The sequence below is a fragment of the Chenopodium quinoa genome, unplaced genomic scaffold, assembly GCF_001683475.1.
Source record: "Chenopodium quinoa cultivar QQ74 unplaced genomic scaffold, ASM168347v1, whole genome shotgun sequence".
NCBI lineage: Eukaryota > Viridiplantae > Streptophyta > Magnoliopsida > Caryophyllales > Amaranthaceae > Chenopodium > Chenopodium quinoa.
The window spans coordinates 529,457-540,234 of record NW_018743020.1 but is presented as its reverse complement, the minus strand read 5'-3'; the positions used below and the strand labels follow the sequence as shown (position 1 = coordinate 540,234).

Here is a 10,778-nt window from a genome sequence, read left to right as displayed (position 1 = left end):
TCCTCGGCGCACGGTGGTGTCTCGTGGTGGTGGTAGTTCGTGCGGTGGTCGGTTGTCCATAAAAGGTGGTGATCGCGGTTTTCCTCAATCACTCGACCAATCTAGTATTGGTGGACGGCTCGTTCGAATCTCGTGGACTAAGTAGAGGAGAAACGCTTGGGGCTCTATTCTCTCCCTGATTTGCCTGTCGAATAGCTTCGTGGAATTCACGCGTCAAAGGTATGATTATGTGTCTTGTGTGTTATGCATGTGATTCTTGGGATTGGTACTTAATTGAATATGATTCATATTATTTCCGCTGCGTAGTACCTATAAACTCCTACATGGGGCAGCTGCTAGGAGCTCCTAGATACCACCTTTTGCTGTGATTAAATTAAAAAAAGTAATTGCAATGGCCTTTAATAAGTAAACTAAACTCTTCTAAAAGTAAACTAAGTACCTTTTAAAGTATATGAAATCACTCCTAAAGTAGATAATTTTTTCTAGTTTGATCAGGCTAATAAACTTTTCGCTTCAAATAAATTTGGTTGAACTATAGTGTTAATTTGCCTGCTTATAAAACAAATTTTGTTTAAGCCATTATGGTAGACGTTGTTGCTGTTGTGTTAGTTTTGAAGAGACTAGAAAGTAGGAAGATAGCTGCTTGTGGACAACTTTGTGTTGTTGTTATGGTGTGGATAAGCTGGCAGCAAGATTGATGAGAGGAGAGTGTGGATTTTTGTGTAGGTTGATTTTTTATTCTAAAATTTGTAAAATTATAAGTGGACTTGAATATAATTCCACTAAAAGTAAACTAAATATTTTTAATAGTAGATTAAATTACTCAAAAAGTAGATAATCAATGAATTTATGGTTGAGGATTTTATCCCTATTGTAATAAGCAGATAGAAATATGATAAGAGTAAATAAAAAACGAGGTGCTGGTATGCCCTTTCCTATAGTTGGTCACCAACACGTCACCTGATGAGGGGTGGGGAAAGATGAATGTTGATGCTGGAGTTGTAGAGGAGTTGGGGGCTGGGGGCAGTGTTGCGTGACTATAATGGCTCGGTTTAGTGTTGTTCTGTGGTGCAGGGCATCGAATGGTTCAGGGTGATCCTGTTGTCCAATGGGTTCTTGCTGAAATCTGAGTTTTGGGAAATTTCACGGTTTATGCATGCTCATCGCTTGATTGTAAGTCTCTTCTTTGCTCAATTAGTCTGCAGCTACCCTCATCAGCAAAAACACACAATGTATTTTATGTGTCTCAGCTCAAGGAGTATAGGGGAGTGTCCCAAGTATTGGTACTGTACCAGATTGGGCTCAACAACCTTTACCCGCTGAACAATATCCTACTGCTGTGCTTCAGAAAAGGGTGATTCAGGTTCCCCTAAAAAAAAGGGGGTGATTCAGGTGGATGGACTAGATCAAGTTCAGTTTTTGGTGCATTGGAAAGGGTTTCTTGAATATGAAGCAACTTAGGTGCATGCTACTGCTTTTCTATCTCAATTTCCTATTTTTCAGTTTGCTGATTTGCAGACTTAAATCAATCCATGATTAGTTAAACATTCTCAGGACTACAATCAGAAATTGTATTTTCTGTATCATAAGAATGGTTGTGCACTATATCATGGTAGACGGTTAGCGCCCCTAGATCAAGAATTTATATTATACATTGGATTTAAATTGTGATACGTGTAACTTTGAACCTAGTTGGGCCTTTCCAATACACCTTATCGGGGCAGGGCACCAGCTGCAGCAGCACCCTTGGCAGGCAGGGCTAGCAGCCGCAGCAGGGCCAGCAACTGCAGTAGCAGCCTTGGCAGGGCAGGGTAGCAACCTTAATAAAAAAAAAAATTATATGCTTGAGGAATGAGTGTATAAAAGTAAATAAAAATTACTCAAAATATATTACTCAAAATTATATGCTTGAGGAATGAGTGTATAAAAGTAAAAATTTCTCTAAAAGTAAAATGAGAACACTTTAAATTTATTCAAAATATATTAAAAGTAATAAAAAAAAAAGTAACTATCAAAATAGTAGAAGTTTATGTACTAGTAAATAAGGTACATGTCAAGATCTAAGCTCTATTTCAACTTCTAACAATCTCAGCTTTCTCTAATATCACAAATAAATGATGCATAAAAAAGGTATTTGCTAGTTAGAAATATTGTCTAAATAACATTCAAAAGTAAATAAAAAAAAACCACAATGTAAATCAAACTATCTTAAAAGTAAATAGAGAAATTAAAAAGTAATTCAAAAATCATCTCTAAAGTAATTTAAAATAGCTCTTGTTCTTATATATATTAATTTCCATCTATCATAACTTCCTATTCCATAATTTCTACTAAATAAATTCAATAACTTCCACTATCATATTTACACAAATAAATTAATAACATTGTTTGGAGTAGTAATAAAAAAACTTAATACATACGATTAATATATCCTATGCTTTAGCACGATATTTTCCCAACTTTTCACCGCATCACTCCAAAACCCCAATCTTACAATTTGGTGCGATCTTCTTTTTTCTTTTTTTTTTTTCCTTTTTTTGTCAATAACTTCCACTTCTCTAAATTTTAGATGAAATAAATAAATAAATGTTTTCAAAAAAGTAAATAAATAAATAAAACACTTTCACTTTCACTTTTACATTTTACAATACAATATGTATCTCCATATATAACTGCACATTTTTTAACAACATTCAACTAAAAGCATATTTATTATATTTTTTCATGAAAAGTTAATATATAAATTACCCACTTTACTTTTTAATTTTTGAGAGGACTACCCACTTTCCTTAATATTACAAATATACACACTAATTTTTTATAACACAATATTGGAAGGAATTTATATTATAATTGCACGTTTCATTTTAAAATTTTGTATTATCACAACTCTTACAAACTTCAATCTTAAAATTGTAGGCATTTTATTTATTTTTGAAAATAATATAGCCCCCCATGAGTTCACTAACTTTTAGCTGGCCACTTTATTAAATTACTCGGTTAGTATTATAAGGGTTATTCTGTTACGGATATAGAGCTTAGTTAATAATATAGGGCTTATGCTGTCAATGTTTTACGGGTTACTTTGTTATTTCAGGGTTACTCAAAAAATATAATAAGCGTTTACCATTTCAATATAATACAGGTTACTCCATTTTTCTACCAGTGACCCTACGGTGTTGCAGCGCATAGAAAACACGCAGCATAAGTTCCACTATTTTATTTTTTAAAAAAAAAATTTATACATTGTATTTATTTTAATAACTTACTATGTGATATATATTCGGTGCATTTTGCACCGATACACCCTAGTATATTTTAAATAGTCACCATAATAGGTAATTTTCTATAAATTGCTATATTTTATCTGTCTTAAAAAATAGATAATCATATATCTAATGACTAATCCCCAACATTAAATTATATCTAGGGCCTTTTTCGGCAAACTTTTAGACTTAGTCAAAACACTACCTTAAAATAATGGAAAATTTTTATAACACAATCTTTTAAAAGACACTAGGTTAGATCCCGTGCCATGCACGGTGATCATTATATATTATTAATAGATAAATATTGTTTCGGGTTTTTCTGATGTCCTGCGGGAGAGTTACAATTCCGAGACTGGAACCGGACGCCTGTACCTGCAAAACAACGGAGACTCCTGGTGGTGGGAGCTCCGCCTCCAACGATCAAGTTAGTACTAGATTAAGGAGTAATTAATGCGGAAATTAAAGTGATTGGGTCTCTCTAGGTGAGAGTGTTTAATGTGAGTTTTTAGCGTAATCTTTTGTAATCCCCCTTAATGAGGATTAAGGGAGGTATTTATAACCTTGGGAAACGTGCCAATCCTAGGTTTAGGTTAACCTAGGACTGATTGGGCTTCCCTCGGAAGTTGGGCCTGGGTGGCCGGTTTCTCCATTAGGCATGGAGTATGCCACGTGTCATGACATAATAGGTCCAAGGTGGACGAATAAGCGTGTGCCACGTGGCAAGCCCTCACAGTTCCAACTGGGGGACACTTGGCAGGACCTGATTGGCCCACGTGGCGCATTCCGATTGGTGGGAGCAAAATCCCCTAATCATTTGCCCCTCACAGGTGGCACGTGACTGGTCACGTGTTACCTGTGACAGGTGCCGCACTGTAACAGGCGACGGCCTGCTACAGGTGTCACTCGGCGAAAGGCCGAGAGATTCTCCCGCCCAAATTTTGAATTCTGGAAGTGACCCTTCGCCTTCTCACTTCGCCTATATAAGGGAGTGTTGACTTCAGTCATTTTCACTTGAGAACTTTTGAGAGAACATTCGGACCCCTGAACTTGCTCTGACATTTTGGACCCTTTCTGCCTACCGCCTGTTCTGACAAGCCGACTACACAGGATTTTCAGAACTTCATCAATCGTCACTCGTTCAGGTAACCGTCGGTTCTCTTACTCTTAATTTTCTCTTTATTTTATTCTTTTTTGAAATGGCACCACGGAAGCACTCGACACGACCTAGGTTAGTGATCAGCCGGTCACCGGGGACGGCTGAATCTAGGACTAGGAGTGCCGCCTGCCCTTTTCCGGACCCATCTTTGCCCTTTATACAAAGTCCGACTGTATCTGTGTCTATGCAGAGCATGATGGCCAGAACAAAAAAGACTGCCAGGATCTCAAATTCAGACGGCTCCTCCCACAGGGTGCCGATTAGTGAAACATCTGACCAGGCGCCAGATGTGGAAGTGAAACAAAGCGGCTTGAAAGCCGGCTGTTCTGAGGGAGGAATCAAAGTGACCCCTTCCCATTTCACAGTTGACAATTCTTCATTCTCTCCTGCTCCTTTTGAAGGAGAGGAGGCGGGCCCCTCCGGGAGAGAGGAGGAGTCGTCCTCTTCGGACTCGTCAGAGGACGATTCCGAGTCTAGCTCTTCTGGCCATGCTTCTCTGGACACAGAAGAGAAAAACAGTCGCCTGCAAGAGGCGAGGCTTTCTCACGCAGTTGAGAAGGGGGACGATTGGGCGGAGCCATCCGCCTCTTACCGAGAGCAAAATACCCCCTACTACTGCATGGTACCTCGGGGCCGGATCACAGCCATGCAAGAGAAAGTGGAGAGCTTTATCGCAAACCACACAATGGGCCCCGGCTTTTTCGTGTTTGTGCCGGATCCAGAAGACACAGTCGTTTGGCCGGCTGGTACAGTTATGATAGCGCCTGCTTTGGCTGCTATGAAGCGGCCATCAAGGCTGGGCTGCGATTCCCATTACATCCGGCTGTTCAGCAGATCTTGGATGGGTATGAGTTGGGGTTATGGAAGTTAGCCCCGAACTCCTGGGTCAACGTACTCGGCTATGTGGCCGGGTGCGAACTGCACGGGGTGGAGCCGAGCTTCGAGGCTTTCGCCCACATGAACTACCTCAACCGGACCCCTAAGGCAGGCGGTACCGGCTGGTATCAATTGACGAGCCACAGGGGCTACCTCATGACGAGAGGTAAAGCAAACAAATGGAAGGACTGGCGGTGCACCTTCTTCATCATTGAGAGTTCAGACACAGAGCTGAACAAGCGCTTCAACAGGTGGAACAGGAATCCGCCCCTTCTTGCAGGCGGCCGTAGCATGCCGCCTGTTCCCCCCAAGGCTAAGAAAGAGATCCTAGATAAAGGACTCTTTAAAGTAGAGTCGAAGGTGAACTCTACTTCAGGGGTACGAGAGCAAGTACCCCTGCACTGCGTCCCGAGCTTCAAATGGCTCTACGACGAGTACTTTTTGGCCGCCTGTGGCCTCAGCAGTCGGTGCTCAAGAGGTAGTCGGCCTGTCGAATACTCTGTTGTTCCATGCATTTCTTGTTATGACTTATTAACTTTGCTATTTGTTTTTGCAGCGGACGCTATAAGCAAAATTACCGCCTCCAAGACTGCGGCGGCCATGTTGCGGGCCTCCATCATGCAACAAGCTTCAACCGACTCCCCCAACAAGGGGGCACCCTTGGTGGGCTTCGAACTTTTCACCCTCTTTTTGGAGTTGTGTTTATGCATATACTGACTTTTTTCTTCTTTTTTAGACGGGCGCTCCAAGAGCTTCTTCTTCCCAACAGCCGGACCCCAAGGCCTGGAGGACGACTGTTGCGAGATCTCCTGGTTCTGCCAGGAAACATGCGGCGGCTGAGAAACAGCCGGCCACTTCTTCTAAAACTCCAGCTGGGCCGCCTAGAAGTATGAAGTTGTCCTTGTAAATTTTAGACTTGCTCCCTTTTTTACTAGGTCTAATCCGTTTGTTTATGCTTGATGCAGCCGGCCCTCAGGAGCCTGACTTGGTCGAGGTGGCCAAGTTTATGATCAAGGCCGTTCCTCCAGCTGAAAGGGAGGCGGTCAGGGGTGTCGGCACCCTTGACCTAGACGGGATTGCAGGGATCCTTGCTGAGGTATACTTAGCATATTTTTGAGTATTTGAATTCCAGGACGCCTGTTTTCATTTTTGTTTGGAAACTGACGCCTGTTCCCCTTTTTACTTAGGCCCTGCTCCGAGTGAACGGCCTTCGCAAGCCGCTTGACCGGAAGAACAAAGAGGTAACGGCTGCAAAAGCTATGGCCGCCTCTGACTGTGATAAAGCAATGTTTCAAATTGCCCAAAATGAAGTTCTGACCATTGATATTCTTTATTATCAGGCGCAGGCTACCGCCGCTATCCGGGCTCAGTTAGAGGCGGCCCAGAAGAGGAATGGCGAGCTGGAGGCAACCATCAACAACCTCAAGGCCGAGCTGAGACCTCTTCGCCACAAGATGTCCTCATACGAAGCCTTAGAGAAATCCTTGGCCAACGTAAAGGAATGCCTGGTGACCCAGGAGAAGAGTCTTACTCAGGAGCTCTCGGCAAAGGCCGAGCAAGAAAAGAAAGAGCTGGTCCGGGAGATGATGGAAGACTCTGCTCAAATCCAGCGCATGACTTGGGGCTGCTTCTTCCCCAATGCCAACTTTGCCTCATGGGAAAAAACGTACCGCCAGTGTTCTGATACATATAATCAAGAGATCCTGGCGGCTGCTGAGGAAGAGGCGTTGGAGGTAGCGTTGGAGGAGGAGGAGCCGGTAGTGGCGCTTGTGCCACTTGGGGGTAATGCATCAAAGAAGGATGCAGCTGAAGCCGAGTCCAGCAAGAAGAGTGCTGACCAGGCGGCATCTACTAATATTGAAGATCTGCCCCCTTCTTAAGCTTTATGTATTCTTTCCACGGCCTGCGTGCCGTTTTTTTTTGTATTTACCCGGCCAGGGGGCCGGGGCTCTGAATATTTTGCCGGTCTTTTATGACCGGCTTCTTTTTAATGAATTTTTTTGTTTTGCTTCAAATTTGTTCAAGTATTGAATATTCTGATCCAATTGTACACTATACCGACTGTTTTACATGGCCGATAGTTGCAGACAGGTACGAATAGTTAGTCACGCCGCCTATGCCCCTGGACGACTGGTTGTCTGTTTCCAGGATAGACGATCAGTCGGCCATTTATCCAATCGGTATTCGAACCATTTTAAAGACTGGATCCCCTTTAGGCAGGCGGTCCTGTCATTTGTAAAATTAACCAAGTAGGAAAGTGGTTTGACCAAGTAAACATGATTGTTACCTAGTCGCCAAGTAATTGAGTAGTAGAGGTATCAAGCGGTGGGTACCGGTTGTTCCCCTTTATTCGCCAATGTTTGTTGGCTTTTAACTCATAGGTTGTTAACCTAGCAGGAGTAGTGGTTGAGAGCCCCTGTTTGCTAAAAACAGGCGGACGACTCATACCTTTTAGGCTCCATACTAAGTTTGAGAGAGTGACTATGAGTTAACTTTGGTGTTACTCAGTCGCCGTCACTCCTACTTGAGTAGTAAAGGTACCAGGCGGCGGAGGCCGACTGAACCTTTTGATTCGCCAATGTTTGTTGGCTATTAACTCAAGAGGTACCCCCTGCATTTATCCCAAGTAATACAGGCGGTCATCTGACTCAGATGTCAACTGCTACCACTGGTTTGGTTAGTGATAGAGTTATCCTTGTCTCAAAAACGGCTACGTGGTTGCCCTTGGGGACAGTCGTGTAGGTGCCGTGTAATTAGTTTATAGAGCAATGTTCCACCCAAATGGGAGCTGCTCTCTGCGAAGAATTTCATCCGGAGGGATGCCGCCGGACGCCTGCTATGATGTTGGGACAGGTCGTATTAGTTTTGAAGATTGGATCAGTTGGCTTGGCGCCTGGTCTGATCATTCGGCCTGTGGCCTTGGTTAGTTCTTGGTGAACGTAGGTGCTAAGTAAGAGGAGGGTAACCGCCTGTTTAGGCACAGGGTCGGCCAGGCCCTAATCTTTTTTTTAGCTAAGTATAAGGGGGGTGGTTGTGTGCTTTGGAACCAGTCGGCCATCTTCTATGGAGAGTAGCCGACTATATGTCCAGACGACATGCCCCTATGGTGATAGAGTAAAATACTCAATGGAGAGTAGCCGACTGTAAAGGTACAGGCGGCATGCCCCTCTGAAGAGAGTAAAATACTTAATGGAGAGTAGCCGACTGTAAAGGTACAGACGGCATGCCCCTCTGAAGATAGAGTAAAATACTCAATGGAGAGTAGCCAACTGTAAAGGTACAAACGACATGCCCCTCTGAAGATAGAGTAAAATACTCAATGGAGAGTAGCCGATTGTAAAGGTACAGGCGACATGCCCCTCTGAAGAGAGTAAAGTACTTAATGGAGAGTAGCCGACTGTAAAGGTACAGACGGCATGCCCCTCTGAAGATAGAGTAAAATACTCAATGGAGAGTAGCCGACTGTAAATGTATAGGCGGCATGCCCCTCTTAAGTAAGAATAAAAACTGAGTATGGAGAGTAGCCGACTGTTTGTTAGTAGGCGTGCCCCTCTTAGTACAAAATTGAATATTATGCAAACTTTTATTAAGTAGCCCTTGACTATTTACATCATTCAAAAGAAATATTTCTTAAGATTATCTACATTCCAAGTTCGAGGCAACGGTTGTCCGTCTGGTGTTCCCAGACGGTAGGTACCGTCCCTGACCTCTTTACAGATTCGGTAGGGTCCTTCCCAGTTGGGAGTTAGTTTGCCAGACTCATTAGCCCTACCAACTGCTTCCATTTTTCTAAGTACAAAGTCCCCCACTTTGAGTGGACGCCTGTGTACTTTTTTGTTGTATGATCTAGTCATTCTCAGGCGGTAAATTTCATGGCGCAAGACAGCATTGCCCCTCCTTTCAGGAAGTGAGTCTAATGCCAGGCGCATGGCTTCCCAGTTTGCCTCTTCGTCATATAGCATTACTCGAAGAGTCGGCTCGTAGTGTTCTATTGGAAGAACAGCTTCCGCACCATAAGTTAGGAGGAATGGAGTTTCTCCAGTCGCCCCCTTTTCAGTCGTCCTAATGGCCCAGAGAACATGTGGTAATTCATCCGCCCATAGGCCGCCTGCTCGTTCAATCTTTTTCTTGAGACCGTCTGAGATGATTTTATTAAAGGCTTCTACCTGGCCGTTTGCTTGTGGACGGCCGACAGATGCAAAGTAGTGTGCAATTCTTTGGTCACCCAACCAGCTTTTGAGAACAGACATCTCAAATTGGGGACCATTATCAAAAACCATAGACATGGGAACCCCGAACCGAGTGATGACATTTTTCCAAATGAATGAAATTACATCCTTCGTCTTGATTCCCTTTACAGCCTCCGCCTCTACCCTTTTAGTGAAGTAGTCGACGGCAAAAAGTATGTACCTCCTTCTGCCTGTAGCAGGCGTATATGGACCCAGAATATCCATGCCCCACTTAGCAAACGGTAGTGGGCTATGAATGGTAGTGAGGTCAGTAGCCGGACGGTGAATTAGCTTGCCAAACCTTTGGCACTTGTCACATTTTTTCACTATCTCCATTGCATCTGCTTCTAAAGTAGGCCAAAAGCAGCCCTGCCGCCTTGCCCGTTGAGCAAGCGTCCTACCGCCTATATGAGAAGCACAGTAACCAGAGTGAAGATCGTCTAGAATCTCTCGTCCCTTTTCTGGAGTAACACACTTTAAGAAGGGTTGAAGGTACCCCCTTTTGTGAAGTTCTCCCTTTATTATTTCAAAACTGGATGCTCGTTTTTTTAGTGCTGCCGCCTGTTGATGATCATCCGGCAGGGTACCGTTTGTCAGATATGCCCTGATTGGATCCATCCAGGTTGAGCTTCTGTCTAGAATTGCAATAGGTTCTTCCTCAATGCTTCTCCTAACCATTACTTCCCAAAAAACAGTTCGAGGAGTATCACAGGAGGCGGATGATGCTAATTTTGAAAGTGCATCCGCCTGGTTTTTTTTTCTGATCTCGGCACTTGGATTAGATGGAAATCCTCAAGGGAGCCGACTGCTTGTCGGACCGCCTGTAAGTACTTGATCATGGCCGGATGGGTTGCTTCGTATTCGCCATTGTACTGACTCACTATCAATTGTGAATCGAAACAGGCGTCTATTTTTCTTGCCCCTGCCGCCTTGCACATGCGGATTCCGGCTAGTAAAGCTTCATATTCTGCCTCATTGTTTGAGGCCTGAAAACTGAAGCGTAGAGCATACTCGTACCTTTCGCCCTCTGGCGACTGACATATGACGCCTGCTCCACAACCATTTGAAGTAGAGCTTCCATCCACATATACCTTCCAGACTTGGTCTGTAACTTGAGAGTCAGGAGGACGTGTCATCTCAACAATAAAGTCAGCAAAGGCTTGCCCCTTCACTGCTTTTCTAGGCTCGAAAGTAACTTCGAGGCTCTGAATTTCTATGGCCCATTTGATCATTCGGCTGACGACTCCA

The 10,778-nt window shown here is 43.6% G+C and overlaps 1 long non-coding RNA gene across 1 annotated transcript; it reads left to right on the top strand.

Moving 5' to 3' along the window:
• The first annotated feature begins 254 nt into the window (after positions 1–254).
• LOC110729976 lies at positions 255–1,654 on the top strand. Its single transcript, XR_002512982.1, has 2 exons — positions 255–1,173; positions 1,251–1,654. It is a non-coding gene; the product is annotated as an uncharacterized LOC110729976 (long non-coding RNA).
• Positions 1,655–10,778: the final 9,124 nt, after the last annotated feature.